Source organism: Corvus brachyrhynchos, unplaced genomic scaffold, assembly GCF_000691975.1.
Source record: "Corvus brachyrhynchos isolate BGI_N302 unplaced genomic scaffold, ASM69197v1 scaffold28, whole genome shotgun sequence".
In the NCBI taxonomy this organism is placed as follows: Eukaryota; Metazoa; Chordata; class Aves; order Passeriformes; family Corvidae; genus Corvus; species Corvus brachyrhynchos.
This window is the reverse complement of record NW_008246058.1, coordinates 69,810-91,612: the sequence shown is the minus strand read 5'-3', so window position 1 is coordinate 91,612 and position 21,803 is coordinate 69,810. Positions and strand designations below refer to the sequence as shown.

The following is a 21,803-nucleotide window of genomic DNA, read 5'->3' as shown; positions in this document are numbered from 1 at the left end:
CATCTTCATCCATCTTCCCCAATGCTTATTCAATAGTTACATGACTTGAATTCATCACATCAAGTGTACACTAAAATTGAATTAAAACAATTTGAGTCAGAAAGCATACAGATGCTCATATGTTTCCGATAGCTAAGGACATCCTGTTAGAGTTGCACAGCTGCAAATTTTGAAACATTTAAAAAGAAAATTGCTTTACATGGGGGAAGGAAGGAGAGGAAAGATGCCTGATTTTAAACAATTCATTTTCTACATTATACTGTTTGGTATATTTTTTAAGTTTCAGAAAGGGGAATGCTGGGTAGAAAGGAGGAAAATTCCATTAGTGTCTCCATAAAGGGTTTTTAAAATGCTCTCTAAAGCATTTTAACACTGAAAAGTATTCTTCTAGACACGTTATGCAGGGACAAATTAGACACATTCTTAGTCCAGGGAGAATTTAAAATAGAATTAAAGAACACATGTTTACAGAGGCTTCAAGGAAGGGATATCTAATCAAATGTAGGTAACAAAAAACCCAAAAAACCAGCACTAGGATCAGATTCTCAGCTGGTGCAAACTGGTGGTGAGACTCCAATCATGAATTTCTGATCAATTTCAGCTGTCATTTTTACAGGTATTTGAGTGAGAGAGGGACAGATAACATTGATCTACTGTTTATTTAATGGCATGAGGAGCTGACCAAAGGCAAAACACAGAAAAATACACTAAGCAGAAGAATACCAGGGAAATGGACCTGACAGTAAACAGTATTTGCAATCAAGTTCTTCTCCCCGTAACTCCATGGCTCTACAACAGAGAGATACAGCAGTAGTAAACCTGATGCAAGATTTGCCTCAATGGGCTTTACTTTGAGCCTTCTCTCCTTCAGGGAAAATGGGGATCCCACTTTTTTTTTTCAATGTTCAAGTCTTTTTCTCAGTATCGTGTCTGTGAGAAAGGGTGTCATTTACTTCTATCATTTCCAAGATGCTGACACATTATAATCATCTATGTATAGCTTCTAATTCATTTAGTATTGCATACATATCAATAGCAGAGTATCAAAGCATTCTTCTTGCATAATTTCTGATTTGTGCTACACAGAATCACTGTCAGGAGAATGCAGGTGAAACTCAGCTTTCCCAGAAACAACGGCTCTTTTGTCCTTGTTTTCAGAGGTAGCACAAGAGAAAAGTTGAAAAACTTCATTTCAGCTCTCTGCAGGAAAACTGCTGTGAAGTTATGCTGTCTTTCATGATATTTGTCAGTGTATTTCCTTCTCACAGGCTGCAAGTGAAGGAAAAGGTTGAAAAACTGAACAGGCTAGAAACCTGTGGGAGTCCCCAGCCCTTTTACCCTTTTTACTCTTCCAGCCATTCAAACAGCTGGCTGAATACCCGCTTACTTCCAGGAGAAAATGGGTATTCAACCAGCTGAGTCTTTTGTCCACATCTTTGTTCTTTCCAGGCAAACAGTAGCAGGGAGAGATCTGTTCTTTTCACTCATCCATGGCAACAGAAAGATAAAAGTGTCCAAAACACCACTGTAAGCAGCTTCTCCTTCCTACAGCCACAAATTGGGGCACAGTGATCTTCTTTAAGGAAATGACATCATCATATATGTGCTTTTAAAGAGGACTTTTCTCAAGGATCCAGCTGATTTACGTGATTACTTATCTGTAGGGAGCTGAGTATTGCCCCTGTGAAGCGATCTGTGGAACCCAACTGGACCAGATGGTTGTGTGTGCATTTCAGCTGGGAGAGTTCCCGTGACCCTAGAGGATTTGGCCTTGGCAGTGACAAAAGAGAGCATGCCCCACTGACACAGGTGTGACAGCAACTCCAGATGTCACAAGGCCTTTGGAAGTGGACTGGACCATCCACACCAAAACCTCCTCTTCTGGGAAATGCACCACAGGGTATTTAGTGAGTGTCTATCTCTAGGACAAGGATGTCTGGCACCCCAAGACAAGACCAAATGCAAGACTCAGCAGTCTTGTACAGCTGACACGTATTAAATCATCAGCCTGACCTGCAAATACACCCAGGATTAATCCCAAATGGCATTTTTATCCGAGTTCTAACTTTGCTTGGTATCAATTAATTCGGGACATATAACAAGATCACAGCAGGAGATTAAATGGCTGTATCTTCACATGCCCCAATTCTTAACTATTGAATTTTCTGATTAAAAGATGCATAAATGAAGAAGACATCCAAGAGCTTCTAAGTTCTTTTAATTATAACATATAAATAAAGCCACACAAGAACATCCAGAGAAATGACAGCAATGCAAACCAAATGTGGATTCAGTAAACAGTTGCTTACAGCACAGCTGAAGCTCCCTCTCTAGTCACATAGATTAGGATAAAAATTATCATTGTCTGTAAGTGAAAATGATGGCAACAACTTTCTTAAACTGAACTATCTGAAAGCAAGAGCCTAATTTCTTACATGTGTACCCTCATAAAGAAGGGTTTGCTTTCCATAGTGTAGAGGAGAGTCACTTGGCTAAAAGGAGACAGAATATGTCACCTGAAATTTCCTGGGTTATCTCATCTGGCCTTCAGAAAGTCCAGAGCAGATTTCAGAATCTTAGGTCCCCTTCAGACCCCATCTCATTTTTCCTGCACAATTATCTTGGATAACTCAGGACTTCTCATACTACACACCTGTGTTTAGGCAACTGAATCATTTGCATCAGCAGCACCGCATGCTCAGGCAATGCTGATAACTCCAGAATTTTAGGGAGTCAATATTGGATCCTGACCAAAGATATTGATTACTGCAGACTTTCCAGAGTAAACCCAATTACATATACATTCCGATTAGTGACAAAGAAAATCTGTAACATTCCCAACAAACATGGTTCGTTCCAGGATAGTGTTATAGCTCCCAAAGTACACTTACAGTCTCCATTTGAGGAACTCCTTTATTTACTTGCCTGGAAATGAAATAACTGATATGAAAAAGCTCTGTAATATCATAAGTTGCATTGAGACAGGGAAAGGTTGAACAACTTCCAGCTGCCTTTTCCAGCAAAATAGAAGAAATAACATAAAACCAGCAAGTTAAAAAAGAAAAAAATGAGATCATTCATTACATTCTATGTTTATAAGTGACTGTAGATAGAATCAATTATATAATGGGAGAGAAAACAGATGGGCTTTACAAAAAAAAAGAATCCAGAAATTACTGAGCCAAATGTCTTAGCAAACTGGGACAATATCCTGGGAAAAGATCAGGATATAGTTATCCTAGTCTTAATCTCTTTCTTTGCATCCAGTTCAGGTAAGGATTGGGAAGAGGATCCTGAGCTTATAAATATTTTCTGATAATGAAGACTCTTATATTGGCAAAGTGCAATTGTAATAAATGCTGCAAGAATTCACTGGAAACAAAGAAATACTGGTGACAATAATGACCTAAATGTGTCCTGATTTCCTTTCTCAGTTAGTATGCCACACAATCTACATCATAGGCTGCAAATCAGTAGGATTGCAAAAGACCTGAGACTTCCTAGTGTAAGGAAATACCATCCAAACCAAAATTTTTCCCCTCAACAGATGTTGTAGGTAAACTTCTTGATGTTTTTGTGACGTCACAGGTGAGATTCTACACATTACCTCATTTCACAGGTGACAGTAGGAGGATTATGCAACAGGACTGCAGCTGGGAATGAGTCTTAACCAGTGAGGCTCCTCTGAAATGTCTTCTCTGTCAGCCTGCTGCAGGGCTGTCCACAGAGCAGGGAGAGCATGGCACTGTGCTCCCAAAGCAGAGGACAGAGATGGGGAAAAGCATTTGAATCTCCTGCCTATCACCTGGAATTAGGCTGGTCCGTGGTTCAAATTTATTCAAATCCCTTTCTTTTCCAGGAGCATAAACAAATCCTGTCCCTACAAAAGGGAGAGGCTTAGGAACTGGTTACATCATGGAGACATGTTGCTAGGTGTTTCATAGTCTCTGGGACACATAGGAAGCCACAGGAATTTTGAATTTCTAAGTTTCCCTGAAATAAGCAGTTCTTGCAATAATCAAACCTCCTCATCCAGGGATTATGAATAGTTTCATTTATATGCCTGTGCTACCAGCCTGCTTGTCCAATGCAACTTCCATTTGTACCCTTTCATGTACATCCTCAGCTCTACATGATCCCTCTGCTAGTGCTCAGCTGGTCAAACCTTTAGTACACCTAATGGAAAATTAACTCCTACAAGTCAAAGGGAAAAAGCTACCTGCTCCAACATCCTCAGAGCTGGACTCTAATCCCCACAGGAAATGGCTACAGAGAGCAGTGTTTAAGCTGCAGGAGTCAATCACCCAATTTGTGCTTATGCTGCACCCAGCATGAGAGGGAGTCCCATTTCCATTCATTCCTATGTGCAGCACTGGAATAGAAATAAATAATAATAATATTGCAGCACTGAGCTTGCTGCTCCCTGCCACTGCTGAATAAATTCTCATTATTATATTAAGGAAATCCAAGTGTGTGTGTGTTCTGTAATTAGTCATCTCTCTGCTATGTAGCATAGCTAGTCCTTACACTCTCCCTAGTGATACAGATGTTAGCAGGGGAGTTTACAAATGCATTCCTCTTAAAAGACAGACTCTATTTTTTTCATTTCTTTTAATTATCCTCATTTTTAAATATGTTAAATAACAGTACTTTTCACATCTGGTCCTCCTATAATTTTATCTAACAGCTCCCCACACCCTCAGAAGGGAAATCTTTCACTTTAATTGCATATTAGAGCTTATTTTCGGAGGGGCAGACAGCTATTTATTAATTCAGCTCTTTCCTCTCAGACACAAAGCAGTCCAGCATTCACTGAGTTAAGTTAGGGTAGCTGCTACCACCATCTGTGACACATTTAGTTTCCCAGAAATCTATACTCTTCAAATTCCCCTGTGTAAGTCTAGAGCCTCTCTACCAGCATTAGCAGGATGATGGAGAATAGGACTGCTGGTACAAAAAAAGTGTCATGTTTGGTCTCTGATTTCTACTCTTGTAGCTCCTGCAGCTAAGCTTATCATCACTGCCAGTGAGATGTATGCCTATTTATCAGTAAAGAAATAAAGAGAGTCTGACAATGTTGGAAAATCTGGTGTGCTATAAAATACCTGGCAATGCAAGGCATGATTATATATGCAAGCAACTCCTAAAAATACCATAGCTCTTAACAGAGGGTTCATTACCTAGACACATGAAGTAGGTTTTTCCCAAGACAACCAACATCTATATTAAAGGAAAGAAATTAATTCTGCTTATTTTCACGAAAGAGAGGGGAAGGAAAAAGGAAGTGAAGAGCAGCCAGGAACAGAGACACTAGATGAAAGGAATGAAGCAGCCCCTGGTGAGAAAACTGCCTCCTTAGGTGTCATAGGCTTACTGGTGCCTCTACGATATTTGTATCTGAAACTCCTGCCAATAAGCCTGCAGTACTCAGAGTTTTGTACATTTCTGACTGATTTCCTGACAGATGACATCAACCATCTCTGTCCTCATGAGGCCAATCTGCCCAGGCGTGTTTCTCACAGCCCCTTCTAGAGAACTGGCTGAACTGGGTGTCAGTCAGAAGATCCTGATGTGGAGGAGAAATGGCAAAAGCCCAAAGAAGAACCACAGGCTGAAGTGATGGGGCCCAGAATGGCCAAGAATGTTCTTAACAGGAGGAGGTGTTGCCCTGCAGGCTGCCACAAGGTCATGAGTCATTTCCCAGGCAAAGACAGATTCTGCTGCAGCCAAAGTCTTTGTCTTTAAATCCATGCCATCCTTCCCAGTAGCTTCCCTAGGTTTTGCACTTGCCTTTGGGCAGGCTTGGCCCTGACAGTGAATTGCCCTTGAGGAATTAATACCTGCTTTGCTACCAGAAATGAGCAGCTGGTCTTCCACAAGGAGGGATTGCCAGCAAACAAAAGGATTTTCCAGCATGTCCCACTAAAATGACTTTTGGCAGGAAAATGAGAATCTTTCACAATGGAGCCATTTTTGAGATGCCTGTACCAATTTCAACAGAAACAAAACATTTGATTAAAATAAAAAAGGCAGGGAGAGACAGCACAAAGAGATCGGATTATAAGCCCCCTCCAGCAGCCAGGCTCTCCCTGGCCTCTCCAGCTTCCTGTGGGAATTGCTCCACTTTGCATACCTAATCATTGCTAACCTAGAGAAGTGAGGGAGAGACATGCTATGCATCTGCTACCAGGGCCTCTTTTGTTCCCCATTAACCCCAGGTGCTGTCACACTGCCTGTGACATGGTTCCACAGTTCCCACATGTAGATTAGGGTAATTTTCACCCTCCCTTTGTGGTTCTTTCTCATGTAAGAAAGTAAAGCTTCAAGGTCATGTCCATGATTTGAACCAGACAGAGCAGGAAGGAGAATTTCAGGTCCCATCTCATATCATTGCACCCATCACCTGAGAAGCCTCCCTCTCTAAAAGGCTCCTTTAGTTGTGATAAGAGGCAAGGAAGACTGGCTCCCCACAGACTTTTCCAAGTGGGAAATCACTTTTGCAATAGCTTTAGTTTCTTCTAGAATTACATTAGCAATTAGATTTCAGTGCAGTCTGACTTCAGAATCAAGATGTCCTTCCCAACATTTTATAAATTTGCATGAACATAACCACCTGTTTCCCTCTAGTAATAGCCACAATTTCTCTTTATTTAACAAATTGCATTAATTATAGAGAGTTTCTTGATTTCTTTTCTCCTCATTACAGCAAAACATCTCAAAGAACAAGAATTTTCTTCAAAAAACATCTACTGCTGACCAATGATGCTACAGTTTTTTGTCTGGGAAGGGCTGCTCATCAAGATGCATTGGCATGAAAGGGCTCTGAGCTATGGCTCCTCCTCTCAGTAGCTTAGGTCTCTGGTATATGGGCAACATAGGGGATCTCTTCAGTAAATCTAAGATTTCCTAGAAAAGCTGAATTTACTGGACATTCAATGCACATTGTATTATACATGCAACAGTAGTTCTGTTTTGACCTCAGGAGCAAGAAATGGTTGGTTAAGCTTGTCCTTCAGAGCATTCTGTAGTGAGGCAGAAAGCAGACAGAGAAATTAACAGTTTCAGTGGTGGTAACCAGATCCTCACTTCCCTTTTCTCTTGTTGCCAGATATAAAATTATCACATGGTAGGGATGGGACCAAAAAAGCAGTCTGGATGTAGAGAACCTCTCTATAAATACAATACTTTGCTGCTGCACAACTTTTTCTTGTGGGACACTTCCCTGCCCTTTAACAAGGTTCTCTGATGTCCACTGCAACAACACTGGTCCAAGAAAACCAAGAACAGCCCCATCTTACCAGTGCTCACAGACATTTCCCTAAAATGTGCCTAAATCTTCCCTTCAGTAATTCCAGCCCATTACAGACAATTATACCTCCTTATACCATCCTCTGTAATTCCTTCTTGCTGTTTACACTTCGTAGGGATGCGTGGGTTGCCCACAGCAAGAACGTCACTCTGGCTCATTAACATTTAAAACCTCCAGCAAAATGTTTACAAGGTTGCTTTTCTTTTAAGCCAACCTAACGTATGAGTTTTTCTGTGTGGTTGGATATTGCGATAATTCAAAAATACAGACATTGACAGGAAAATGGATGACTAAAATAAAAGGAATAGAAAGAGTTTCCAGCATTGCTAAAATGCAGCGAAGTTTTTCTGTACTTCTATCTCTCAATAAACTGGAGGGATTGTTATCTTAAAACTTAGTTTCAAATAAGAGGGCATCAGTGCACTCTGGTCTGTGTTCTAGGTTTGCTGTGGTCAAGTTATACTCGGTAGGAAGAATCAAGTCTAAATTGTGATATATACTGATCATTTTATAAAAATATTCAAGATATTCTATCTGTTCTGTTCATCCTACTTGTCTGTGTGTTTCCTAATCTGGTGCAGTCATAAATTCCTGTTCTTTTAGTTATGCAGTTTGCTAGCAAGGATGTTCTGGAACAAAAGCCCCACTGAATAATCTACAGGAGACACCCAAATTCTCTGTTTCAAGCTCTCCCATCAAAAATTAAAAAGAATTCTGAAACCAGAACTTTTTTCCATTCAGATACCGTCCTGCTTTCCATCAATCCTTGAATGTCTTATGCCACACAGGTGTTCAGCTGTAACATGAGAGTGCAATGAGACACCTGCACAGAGGAGACCTGTGCCAGCAGCTACAGCTGGCGGATGCCCACAGCTCATCAGATGTTGCTTGCTGGGGCAGTAGTAAAAGCAAGTAGAAAGTTTCCACATTTGCCAAGGAAATCAATCTGAGTGAAGCAAATAAACTGGGTCAGCCAAGGAAAGAAACAAGCACATGAAGGTCAGCCATGGTCCACAGTGTGGTGGCCGGTGAACATACATTACAAGGGACACAGAGTTTTCAGTAAGACAAGTCCCCAGTACCACAAGAACCACTTTATGTTAGGGTGACCAAAAAGGCTTCTCCCAGGATGCTTGTTCTGTTATGTTAATCCACCCCAGTTTGGATTCCCCGGTTGGCTGTCAGCCTCTACCCCTTGTCACTCCCCCAGAACTTCCCCACTGGTCCCCGTTCCCTACTCCCACCTTTTCCCACCCCCAGATAAAACTGTGAGCTTTGGGATCATGTTCATATTTGCCTCTTCACCCTTTGACAGTGTAGCAGCAATAAATGCTCCTGGTGGAGCACACACAAATGCCCTTCTCAACTCTTTGCTACCGACTGTAACACTGAACCCACCCGTGCATCTGTGGGGGCACGCAGGACCCCACAGAGCCGGGCAGGGACAGAATTACACAGGATGCTGAAAATGTCTGTTATCTGTAGAGTGAGCCACAGCCAAACCCTTCGAACCTGGACACCACTGGCCTGCAACTGGATTGCATGAGCTGATGATCTACTTGCCTGTCAGTGGTAAAAAGGAGTCTTATTTTTAGAGATTGCAATTCAGAAGTTCAGCTTTGACTCTAATTTGCTGCATTTGCAGCAGGCTCTTGTAAAAAATAGGGTCCTTCTTAAAATGTGAACAAGCGGGATTGCTTTCCGATTTCAAATAGATACTGTGCAAGGTGTGTGGAGGAGTACAAAGAAGTGATACCAAGGACTCAACTCATTTATCCACATATGGGTGTCAGGTGCCACTGGAGATGTTCAAGGGAGATCACATGATCCAGAGATCTGCAGGACTGACTGATTGAAGACAGGATCAGGGTCTTCCAAAGGGGACAACTGGGGGTAGTCACGATGCCCCAAAGCATCTCACATAGCTGAAACTGATGCTGAGGGATGAGATCACCTCATCTATCTATAAATGTCTGTATCTGAGCAAATTGCCTTGGCTTTTTTTTTAAAGACTGTGAAGAGAAGCAGGTGCATGTAGATCACAGCTTTCACAGCTTCTCTGCCCTATTTTAGGGTGAGAGAAATATTCCCCAAAAGACCTGCTTCTCTTCATTGATTAGATGGGTAGTTCTGATGTGGGGTAGCCTAGCTAAAATTGGAATTTCTCAACTGCAAGAATGTAATGTCATCCGAGCAGTATTTGCCAGGGATGGCTATAAAGGTGAAGGCTCCTTTGTACATTCCCCTTCTAGCTGAAGAAAGGCTTGTGGAACCACAAGTTCAGGGTGTCACACTTGTCAGAGTAGATGCTTGCCTTTGCAGAGATGAATCATGCCTTTGCATCCACTCAGATGAACACTGCCTAAGGCTCGGGCTAAGCCCAGGGCAGGAAAAAAGTATCAAGAGGAATAAAGATTTGTGCGGTAAAACGAGAAGTGCTGCTGGAGTGTCTGAGGTCCAGCATTATAAATTAAAGGGGTGAGTATTCACACTCTGTAGTTCTGAGTGGTGCATGAGCTCACCCACACTCCTTAAGGTGGGAAATCCAGAGAAAGATTATGGGAAGGAAAAGAGGACAAGAAAAAAAGGGAACTCACATGCAAAGTGAAGTTTGGCTGCTCCTGAAACTGTGTTCTCATTCTTCCAAAGGTTCAGGTCAAAGTTCAGAGTAAATCAGCTTTTTTAATGAATCATTTAGTACTTACAAAATAGTAAAACATCCCACAGCATTAACTTAGCAGTGATTAATGTTCTATAAAAGATTTTTTTATGTATGGATATCTCCTGCAATATTTATCACCGCCCCACAAGTTGCTGGGTCATCACTTTTATGATAAACCTCCAGAGTCTCTCATCTCAGATGGGTATAAATCAGGAATACTGTGAAAAGGATGGTCATAATCTATTCTTTCCCTGTGAGGGAGGGTTACAATGTTATTAAAATATTAAGTGTGCAACATTTCAAGTGTGCAACATTTCACAGTGGGGAGCTTAGAAAATTAGTCTTGAGTCTTCTTCATCAAGAATTTATTGAAGAGATGAGGAAGTGTCCACTTCATTTCACTCACTGAGACAAGGAATGCATTTCCTTTCATTAGGACTCCTAGTCTGGAGTGTTCCTGCATTTTTGCTATGGAGATTTAGTTGGAGAAGTTAAAACTGAAACTTGGTAATTAACTGCACACATTCTCCTGGTGCATTTCGGGGTTTACTAGAGAAGAGAGTCATAACACACTCCTACTTCAATCTGACTCCTGTGTAGAAGAGATAAATTTAAAGATACACATGTGAGGCTCACATCAGCCTTTCTTGTTGAGGGATTCCATGGAAAACTTGCAATTGTACTATGCCTCAGTTTCCCTACCTGTTGTATGAGAAAATACAGACAAAAAATTGTGGTCTAGGGTTCATTGCATAACTCCTCAAGGTTTTCTGTCACCTGAATATCTAGGTAATTTTTTTCTCCTTGTAAATATAATAATAACTTTCTGAGATACTTAAAATCCAAACTTTCTCTATTTTTAAACTAAAGGGATTCCTATATCTCAGAAGAGTGGTCCTGAAACTATTAGCCTTGATACAGTTCAGGGGGTCAGGTAAGAATCTCTACAAGTAGATCATTTCTCAGTGCAGTGTTAATTCAGTGCAATTCAGAGAATGATGCAGATTTGCCCACTCACCTCTCTAAAAAGTAGGTTGAGTGTATGTGTCAAAAATGCACCCTGGCCTCCTAGTTATATACAAGATGAACTGTGTTGTAAAAGGATTTCCTGTGACCTCTTCCCTTATAAATCAATTTTATGAACAGTTTGCCTGCCAAACTCAGATCAGCAGCAGAGTAGAAGGTGTTCAGAGCTAGAGGGAGTCACTTGGTCACGGCTGTTACCAGCTCTCCGGTTAAAGGGAATAGTGATGCTCCTTCCTTCCACCCTCACTGAGCCATCCTGGTTCTCCTTGATTTCTCAAGAACGCCTGTCAAGCAAGGGCGCAAGGCTGTCATTTTATCGAGCTGCCACCCGGACAGTCAGGGCCTGCTTTGCAGTACTTCCCCCATCTGTTCCTGGCTGAGCCTGCGGGGTGTGAGAGCTCAGGTGCCACCCAGGGCTGCCAGCTCCAGACTGAGATTCCTCGATGGAAACATCTCCGGCAGAGATGTCTGGCTGTGAGCAGCGTGCAGAAACCCAGCACAGCTGAGGGAGGCTGGAAAGCATTCAGCTCACCCACTCTGGGATCTGCCAGCCCCATAGAGATGCTCCTGGGCATTTCACAGACCTTTAGAAGTTTGTGTGCAGACAAATTCAGACCTGGGTCTCTGTTCAGTATGAGAGTGTAGACATCTAGAGCACACTGTAGAGATCCGAGTGTCTACTTTTGAAGCTGAATCATACCCCTGAGGCTCAGTTCATGTACCTAAATACAGGCTGCTAGTGCCATCTAGATGCTCTGAGGTGTCTGAGGACCTTTCAGCAAGCCCGATCCTTCTGGACAGGCAGCTGGAGGCTGGGCCTGATACCCCAAAGTAGCTCTGAAGGCTCAGAGACATGACTGGTGCCCTCAGAATGTTTGGCCAATGGAGTCAACACTAAGGCCAGTTGCAGAGCTATTCCTAAATTTTCTGTTTGAGGGATTTGAGTCCTTTCATGTTTTTATATTAGGCACTGTGAATTTAGTTACATGTATTTGCATATAAATAAGGCAGATGAGCCTCACTTAATTTATTCTCCACAGGAGAAGTTGAAAGCACTAGTCTGTGCACTACAGGTTGGTAAAAATGAACTATTTCCTTTGGGTGTCAAAAAAAAATACCTTCATTAGAAATCAAAAAGGTTTCCAAAAAAATGTTAAACTAATAATATCCCTTTTCCCTCTTCATGTATCTTCTCTTTGCCTCACCCTTTCTTTTTCAGTGATGAAAAGGAACCAAAAAGAACAGGAAACAGATGCTGGGATCACAGGAGAAAGCACAGAGCTCCTGAAAAAATGACGGGGGAAAACTCTGGAAAGAAAATGCTTTTCTAAACCCTTCAGATCAATCACAACAACAAAAGTTTCCTTCCAGAGCCCACTGAATTCACAGCAGTGATTTCAACTGTCTGCTTGCTTTGTGAAAATATTTTTTAATAAACTTTCATCTACTTTAAGGCTCAGCTAAAACAACATTCAGACAAACTGATCTCTACTAACCACCTAAATTTGATTCCCAGTGTCAAAGGCAGCTCCACCTTTTGCTACAGAAGTCCTTTTGGTTACAACTATTATTTATGGATATTGCAACAAACCAGACAGGAACTGTCCATTAAATAGGTAGTTCCCAAATAATGAGTTTCACGGTCATGGCAGCACAGATGCCATTTGTAAGTTGTCAGCTACTGGTCCAAAAAGCGCTCATGACTTTATAGTCAATGAGCTGTATCAGGCTAATTTTTTCAGTTAAGTAACAAGATTTCTCTCCCCCCCTTTGATATCTTCAAGGAAAAAAACATCTCCTTGAATATATCACAAATACATCACTAAGTGAAGCTCATTTAAAAGTAATTAATAATAATAATAATATTAATAATAATAGCAAAGAAAATTATTTTTAAACCATTGTTGAAGCTTTCCACCAACTGGCAAGCACCAAAACAGTATCAAGGCAGGATGTTCACATTATTGTTGCACACTTCATTTTCTACTACTTTGTCACATGTAAGCTTCTGTACTCCCATGCTTTTGTGCTGCAAATTCGCATTGCATTGCAGATTGCTTGTCTGCTCTCTGATCTGAGGGAACATGGATGTGAAGGAGGTTAAGGACCTGCTTCCACAACCTGTGGTTCCTCAGTGATCTCTGATAAGAGAACCTGGAGTCTGGAAACTTGATCTCTGTTTCCAGCCTCTCTGCAAAGGTATCTGATCAGAGGTCCCTATGCACTTAATTAGTCGCTTGAAAGGGGATACCTCAATATACCCTGAAACATACAAGGTGCAATATGTACAGGTAGTAAATAATGAGTAAAATGAAAGTGGGAGTGCCAGCAGAAGGCAGAACAAACTCTGATGCTACATCCCATTAGCAAGAAGCACAAGCCGAGAAAGAAATATAAATGAAGTTGTTGACTATTTGTTAGCGCAGAAAAATTTTACACCACATCCCCTCACAAAGGTTTCTCCTCAGAGACATTCGTTTTCCCTTTGCAACAAAATGAATGATGAGGCAGACTGAAAAACACTGTGTTCCATTCAAGAACAAGTGATTAGGATTTATGATTAGGCTAGGTGAAAGGGAGAAATGAACATCTCTTGGCTGACAGGAGGACTACTGCTAAGCTGAGGAGTGAAGAACAAGGCCCATAGCTTTTTCTTGGGGTGCATGGCCTTGGTCCAGAGAGAAAAAACTGGGAGCATAATTTTCAAAATTATTTAATTCAGACCTAGACAGGAAATGAAGCAATTCATTTGCAGCAGCATTTCTTATATAATGCATGCTGAAGTTTCCAGAACCTGTGTCTATTTCTTTCCCCAAGCTCCATAGTCCTGATCCCACAAACAGGAGTGGCCTTGTTGGTCTGACTGCACTTAGCATCGACTCCTAAATGCTTAGTTCTTCTATGTGTTCTGAAAAACTGGTATTTAGTCATGCTTAAATTGTGTTTGGCATCCACTTCTTTCAGGATTTAGTTAATTCACAGGTTATTAGTATTTACTGCTCATTATTTGGGAGCAATCTACTTAATGGACAGTCCCTGGTTAAAACATACAGGGCTTCTATAGAAAATGGTGGCACTGACTTTGACACTGGAAATCACATCCATAATTTCTGATTTGTCTCAAACATGCAAAGAGTTTGGGACTCAGATCTCATGTTCCTCCTTCTGATTTCTCAGTATCACATTACATGGTCAATAAACCTCTTTGAAACATTTTGGTTAAAAAAAACCCACCAAAAACCAAAAAAACTCAAGATAAAAATCACTACTCAGAGAAGTTACTTTCATATGATGAGAAAACCCCAAACTTTCTCAAATAAAGGCACTATTACACAAAGGCAATGAATCTAAAGGAAAAACACTGGGTCTGGAACTTTGTATAATGAATAATGGATTTGTTCTTTGTTCAAAAATCCTCTGTCCAGCAATGACTTTAATTCTCTGTAAGAGAGCTGAGTTTGTATTATACTGAATTTAAAAGCTATAAAATCAGATGTTCCCTGATGTACTTCTGTATGTTATCCCAAATCAGGTTATAGTTGGCAGTGAATACAGCAATGTGACAAAACCTTCACTATTTTGTGCCATATTAATCCCTCTGTGAGAAAATAAATATTGTGCAGCTGTTAAAGTGGATCTTATTCATGGAAATAAAACAAGCAATAGAACATTCTCAGCCATGCATACAACTTAAGAACTCATTGAATTTACTAATGAAAAAAAGTATAATATCATAATACAAATAATGCTTCAATTTCATCAGATCTTTTTTTTTAAACTACAGAGATTGAGCTCAACAGAACCTGCGAAAGTCTGCTACCTCAGAAGTAATATTTCTCTCTGGTCTCAGTGTACATATACATGCCTCAGGATATTTGTGCTAGCCAGGAGGAGAAGAGCACAGAGTTGGCAGGAATTCCTTGAGACAGCACAGCAGAAGAAGTCAACAGATGATTGTCTCCTACTTACTGTTTTCTGCCACCTACATCTGCTCACGAGAACGACCTGCTTCTTCCAAAGAGACTGAGGTGCAGCTGGTAGGAAGTTTTCTGCCAACATCTCATTTTGATGTCTAACTGGATTTCAATCTACCAAAGAACCATTTGTTCCCATTTGTTCCCAGTTTCTGTCATTTTGGACTGAAAAATTTTCAGGTTTGGAGAAAAAGAGTTTCATTTGGTTGGTAGAAGTCATTATCCTGCTGGTGTCCATGCAATAGAGAGAGCTCTGAGCCACTCAGGAGATTCTGGGGACAGCGTCATCTTCTTTGTACCACAACTACACTCACGAGTCCCCACATCCTGACGGGGGCCCAAAGAGGTAAAAAATAAATTTTACCCAACAAATCAATGAAAGACTTAATGATGGAGCCAGGTTTTTTGATTCCAGCTCCTTTCCAGATCACTTATGTCCCAATCTTCCAGATGATTCCCTAATAAGCATAGCAGTGCTATGAATGTGTGGGCATTTGAAGATCCTGCTGTCTAAACTGACATTACAATATAATCCCATGATTGAAACTCTAATACTCTTAATTAGCTTCTAAAAAGTAACTCTTATCTGTAGCAAGCCCATCTGCACCATTTAAGGTCAGGCTCTCTCTAATGAGACCACCATCCACAGTTGCACAGGCTGAAAACTTGCTTTTGATATTGTGTTTTCTCAAAGTCCATAACCCTAATCATTCTAATAAATATGATTTGTGCCCAGATCATCAATTTATTTTTCTGTAGGATGTTTCTTTTGCTTTTATGCTGGTCTGGTTTCATTTGTTGAAGTTACTTTGGAGCAAAGGTCCAACATAAATAACATGAAATTCAGTGTTCCTCTCTTATTAGATTTTGGGCCTCTGGAACTCAAAAAATAAAATTATGGTATTACATTTCTTATCTTTCTAATGGTTTATTAAGCAAAGCAAAGGAATACTTTGGAACAAATGTCTCTTGATGTTTAGACATGTCCTGCAACAAAGGAAAACAAAGCATCCAGCAATATAATATAAAGACTCTTAAAATTACCTCAATGGAACTGCCTACCTACATAATCTAGGACAGCTGTCAGGGAAAGGTTCTGCTTAACTTAAATTCTCATTTTCTCTTCACCTCCCTGCTTTGACTTGGTCATCTTTGGCTTGTGAGATTCCTTGGGACAGAGGCTGTGTTATGTATTTTACACTGTTCTCACACTGACCAGTGGATAAGGCCTTTATCCTTGAGAAAGGTCACTGGGCACTACTGCAATGAATCCAAGCAGCACTCCCAAGCATCCTAATGTCATTTTCCTCTCTGCCATAGGCTGCTCATCCTGTCCATAATTTGAAAATAGGAACAGAGGGTAATGTAACTAAACTGCCTGTATGAAACATCTAACGTGCCTTACAAGGACTGAAGTAAGTTGATTCCATATTTCATTATTTTTTCATGTTGGCCTTGTTCCCATATTGGAGATGGCAAACTATCTTTGTGGTACACCAGAGTTTGCCCACATGACTGCCTTTTCCCAGAAGGGTTTTCTGAGGTTTCTCTCTCAACTGATTTGGAAAAGAACTCTACAGGTGGATGCCAGAGATTGAAAGCATTGTGGAAAGTTACCCATGATAGATTTCATAGAATCACAGAATGGTTTGTGTTGGAAAGGACTTTTAAGACCATCTAGTTCCAAGTCCCTGCCTTCCACTAAACCATGTTGCTCAAATGCCCATCCAGCCTGGCCTTAACACTTCCAGGGATGGGGCACTTGGGTTGCTGCAGCAGCAAATAAACGTTTTTGTGTTGTTACAGAATTTGCACCCAATTCACCTGCACTAAAATGGAGATTTCAGCACAGTGATTTCCTCTTAGAGTTCAAGAAAGGTCACTGCAGGTAAACAAAGCTCTTTTATGCTGCCACAACCTTACCTGGGGCTCTTAAATGGTCCAGAAAACAAGTAGTGTTCCATACTCTTACTGGAAGCAGAGTCTGACTTCTCCAATGTCCACTGAAAGTCCAGGAATGTAGTAACTGATTTTATGGTGTGCTCTGTATAGATGGGGATTATAAAGAGTTAGAGGGAGTCAAGTGGCCAGCTCCCTCCACTGTGAATGCACTTTCTTAGTTTATCCTTTCAGGCATATCTCAGCCTTGTAGAGGTTTCTGTGCATGAAAAATAGGAGGCAGGTACTGCTTCTGCATAAGAGCATCAACTTCAGAAGCCATAGATAAAAATGTGCAGATGAGACTAAGAAATATCTCTATGAACCTTCTCAAGAGAATGAAATGCAGCAAATGAAGGCCTAATGTTTACAGCTAAATGCTCTTTCCTACACATAAGGCAGAATTCCAGCGTCATAGAAAGCTGTGGAGAAATTAATTTTATGTGTAGTCAAGATTTCAACCCTATTTCTTTTCTCCAATGACTTCACACAAAAATAGAAATCAAATCCAAATACTCCTTATTCGAGGTAAAGGCATCTCAGCTTTTGAGATTCTGGAATGGCCTCACTATCAAATTTTATACACATATCCTGAGAAAAAGTTTGTTAGAAAATTCCATAGAAAAAAATTAGAATTCTCTATTAATGTGGCCCTTAAATGAAAACATAACAATGCTCTTTAAAGCACATGATTTTATATATATGCATAAACATAAAATCCCACTGCAATCTGGAGCTCAAAACATTATTCCTTATGTTTCATAGGGTAGGACCAAACAGACGCCAAGAATGGTGGCCCAGGTGCCATGTAATGTACAATTGCAAAGCAGCAAGTGGTCTCTGCCCTGCAAAAACCCCTAAGAATTATTTTCCCCCTTCCCTTTCCTGAACCCAGAAAATAAAAATTGAAGTAAATACACCAAGTCTTGGTAAAGAAAATAAAATCTTGTTACAGGGGGTAACTTCTGCACAGAAGAGTATTACAGCTCTCTTCCATGACTCCCTAAATTAGCCTGAACCTCTGCTGCTTTAGCAAGATGCTGTAATTTAGAAAGTTATTCAATAATTGCACATGCACAAACCTTCATTTGCCTCCCCTGTGCTCATGCATTATGATGAAGTCTTTAATTATAGGTGAACATATATTATTATTTTTACAGGTTTCACAACTCAATGCACAGAGAGAATGAGGCACACTGGGCAAACCTCTGAATATACTTCCTCCTAGCTGCACCCTGTATCTGCACTGTGTATAACCTTGCTGCACACTTCAAAACCCTGCTGGGAAAATAAGGCCATTGGTTTCCTCACTCCCAACATGACAAATCCCTGCACACTTCACAGACACACACAAATTCCTTTTCATAAATCTGCTGTGACATCAGAGCAGTCCTGGATTTATTTTATTGAGGGAGGAGGCCGGGAGGACTGGATCAAAAGAACAATTTAATTTTTGACATCTCAGAATAAGGACACCATATTCCATTTTTCTATTCTCAAGGTTTTTTTCAGTCCACAGCACAGCTCTCACCGGCTTTGTCTACAGCTAGACGTGATGAGCACATCTGACTTGCAGAAGTGCTGTCCTATTTCCTCCCACATACACACCCACTCCTCCTCCTCCTCCTTGGGGCATCAAGGAGGAAAGTAAGGCAACTCTCCTCTTCCAGCCTCCTGACATTCCTTGGGAAGAAATTTTCTCTAGGGAAGTCCAGCTAAGACCCTTCACCTCAAGCAGAATCAGAGCTGGGAGAATCTGGGAAGAAGTCAGCTGCCAAATTTCAATGAGTTTCTTGTAAGAGACCAGAATTTACCAAAGTTCACAGTTTCTTCATATATGGAAACTTCTAGAGGAACATCAAATAAAATATCCCAAACGTAAAGGCAATACTTCTTACCAGTGCTAAACCCACAGTCATAAAGATGTGATAAGTTTCACTGTAGCATCCCTTTTTAGCACACACAAAAAATATTTCCTGATTTCATTTTCTGAACCAGCTTGGTTTTTTTGTTGAAAATTTAAAAGTTCTAGTATCAGATTTTCAGATGGGGACAATGGTCAAAATTTTGCCAGTACTGCCTAATTATTGTTAATGACAGACATCAGTACCAGCGCTGCCTATATCTGATGCAGAAGGATCTGCCTACTTACTGTCATTATGGAATACAGGAGTGCAGCAATTTCTTCTTTTCTTTTCAAAAAAACAAGTTTCTGGTGCCTTGAAACTTCAGATCTCAGCTGTTTTCCTGCATCTTGGCAGGTAGTAGGAGAAACAAGAGACTCAATGAATAGAAAATCTAAGGAGGATTTTGCGCCAGGACTGAGAGGGCTGTGTGAGCTCTGTGTTCCCACTGCCGGCTCCTGCCTCACAGCATCCTGGCTCCTGTGCACAGACACTGCTGGCTGATGCTGCTCCTGATGATGCAATCACCCCAAAACACAGCTTGTGACTTCTTCTTCAGGCAGTCAGGACTCAGTAATTAACAGCAGTAGCATCCCTTCCAGCTGCCACTTAAAAGGACAAATTCTCAACCACCTTAGAACCACTAGAACAGGGAACTGAAAAAGACTTAGCAGTAACATACATGAAAAAAATGTTATCTGTTTGTGGGTTTAGAAGTGTCGGGTAACCCAGGGAAGTTACCTGTTCTGAGAATCATAGAATCATTAGCATTGAAAAAGACATGTAAGATCAAGTCCAACCATTAACCCAGCACTGCCAAATCCACAATCAAACCAAGTTCCTAGAGTGCCACCTCTACATGTCTTTGGAACCCTTCCAGGCATGGTGATTCCACTCTTTTCCTGGGCATCCTCTTCCCATGCTTGACCACCTTTTCAGTGAAAACTTTAGATAAACATGTGTGGTTGTTTGCAGGTTGCTGTACATTCATAACACACTAAGCAAAGCCAACATGCAGAGGACTATGGCCCAAAGCAGTGTGGGTTTGTCAGTACTTTCCCAGCTAAGTATGACATTGTTCTGCCCATCCTGAGCCAAACAGGAGCTGAGTAACAGCAGCACTGCACCAAACGTGAGCTGAGCAGCTGCTGAAATGGGAGCATGAGCAAGGGCTGCTGCACAGCCAACTAAGGCTGAGCAAACAACTTCCACCTTCCTGCAGCAGGCCAAGGCTTCCTCTGTGGGCTCTCACAGAGCTCTTTCCATCAGCACATCTGAAGCATTCATGAAACAAAAGCTCAGTCTCCCACCAACACTGGGGGAACCAAGACACACTCTGGGCAAGCTGGCAGGGAACTGGCAGAGCTGAACACTGGAGGCTGCTCTTCCAGGCTGCAGTCAAGAGCACTGTGATGTAAAGCTGCAGCGCTTGGCTGGCAATATTTTTTACTATGTTTTTTTCATTAATGAGCCTGAGGACCTCTGGGTTTGCATTAAGGGCTACTCTATATGAGTGCTTAAACATCAACATTCAATTGCACAGATTATCTCAGTAAGAACGAACCTGTGTCAAATTTGCGCAGTGCCCACTCTTCAAAGAACATCCTTCTCGCCTTTCATGAATTAAAAGTCATTCTCATGTGCATTCCTTTGCACTATAACTTTCTGAATGTTACTGTTTCAATGCTTCTCCACTTGTGCATCCATTTTTCACATGGGGAGGCAGATGGCATGCTCTAGCAAAGGATGGGAGAATATTCAGGGAAACAACATTCCCTAGATATTAAGGGAGAAATAATACAGTGGAAAGAGACTCCTTTAAAATAGTGTGTTGAGGTTTATTTGATATCAATGTGCCTCCATTGTATTCTAGTTGATATCAGCAAGAACCTTCTGTTTACTCTTATCATCCCTGTTTGTATTTAGATTTGGACAATTTCACAGGCAGTAAAGAGGGTAGGGTACCCAAACAGAAACACATCCCAGACTTAGTCCTGCATTTTTTAAAGTGAGGTTTTTATCTCCACCATCTCAGAGCTAATAGTTAGATCTCAGAGTCAGTTATTGGGAAGAGGAGGGAAGAAAATCTAATCTGCTGATTTATTAAAATATGTTAATGCTTTACAGTGTAAATCTTGAACAGGATGTGTATGTAGGCAGTTGTTTGCATCTGCTCAATGCTTTATTTGTGACTGAATGGAGCAGGAAGGTAGGCACTGGAGGGGGAGGGTGGGTATTACTTTCACCCAACTGACATACAAAAAGCTTATACTGCCAAAAAATTCAATGTTCTTGTTCAGCTGACCACTTTCAGTACATTTCTATTGTCAGACAGCTTAGTATCACACTTTGTGACCTGGTGACCACTACCTGGAACACCAGTGTAGATGTAGCCCTTAAGTTTGGCTCAAATTTGATTTCTGAGGAGCTGTTAGGAATTTGCCTCTCCAGGGCAGATCTTCCACATCCTGTCTGTGGGCTCCTTCTTCTCGCAAAAAACAGTATTTAATACAGTTGTCTCAGCTGCAGTAAGTTGGGGATGCCAAAATAAAATATTAGATGCTGTATTTTATAGATTGACATAGGTAATCAATATGACAGTGTAGATGAGCAAAAACTCAGACATAAAAGCAATCATTCCACCCTACACATCTCTGCCAGGTTCTCTCAAGCCACATGGACTTAATAAAGCATCAGAAGTGGCTCACACTGGGAAAGTTTCCCTCCTACCAGCAAAAAAAAGCAGAGTCAAGGTGTGTCATAGGTTAGCAAGCATAGTCCCGGAAGGGATGTCCTTGCTGAGGGGTGCTTACAGTTTCCTCTGGGACCTGATAGAACCTATCAGCTGGCCAGTTTGAATATGGACAATTCTTTAAGCCACTTAAAGTTGTGATCACCTCTCTGATCCACATTTAAGAATAGACAAACTCCCCCTCCAAACTCTCTCTTGTTTCCGGTGCTGGGACAGGTGGCTGCAGGGCCCGAGTGGG

The 21,803-nt window shown here is 41.1% G+C and overlaps 1 protein-coding gene and 1 long non-coding RNA gene across 4 annotated transcripts in view; one reads left to right on the top strand and one right to left on the bottom strand.

Moving 5' to 3' along the window:
- The window catches only part of LOC108449585, a 31,456-nt gene extending 12,027 nt beyond the window's left edge, over window positions 1-19,429 (top strand). For 2 of the 3 annotated variants that reach the window (XR_001865802.1, XR_001865801.1), the window contains exon 3: window positions 12,217-19,429. This is a non-coding gene — a long non-coding RNA (uncharacterized LOC108449585). The remainder of the gene's footprint in view (window positions 1-12,216) is intronic. The other variant, XR_001865803.1, reaches the window with a different exon arrangement.
- Window positions 1-21,803, bottom strand: part of KCNQ3 (potassium voltage-gated channel subfamily Q member 3) — a 214,116-nt gene that overhangs the window by 129,244 nt on the left and 63,069 nt on the right. The window lies entirely within an intron of this gene.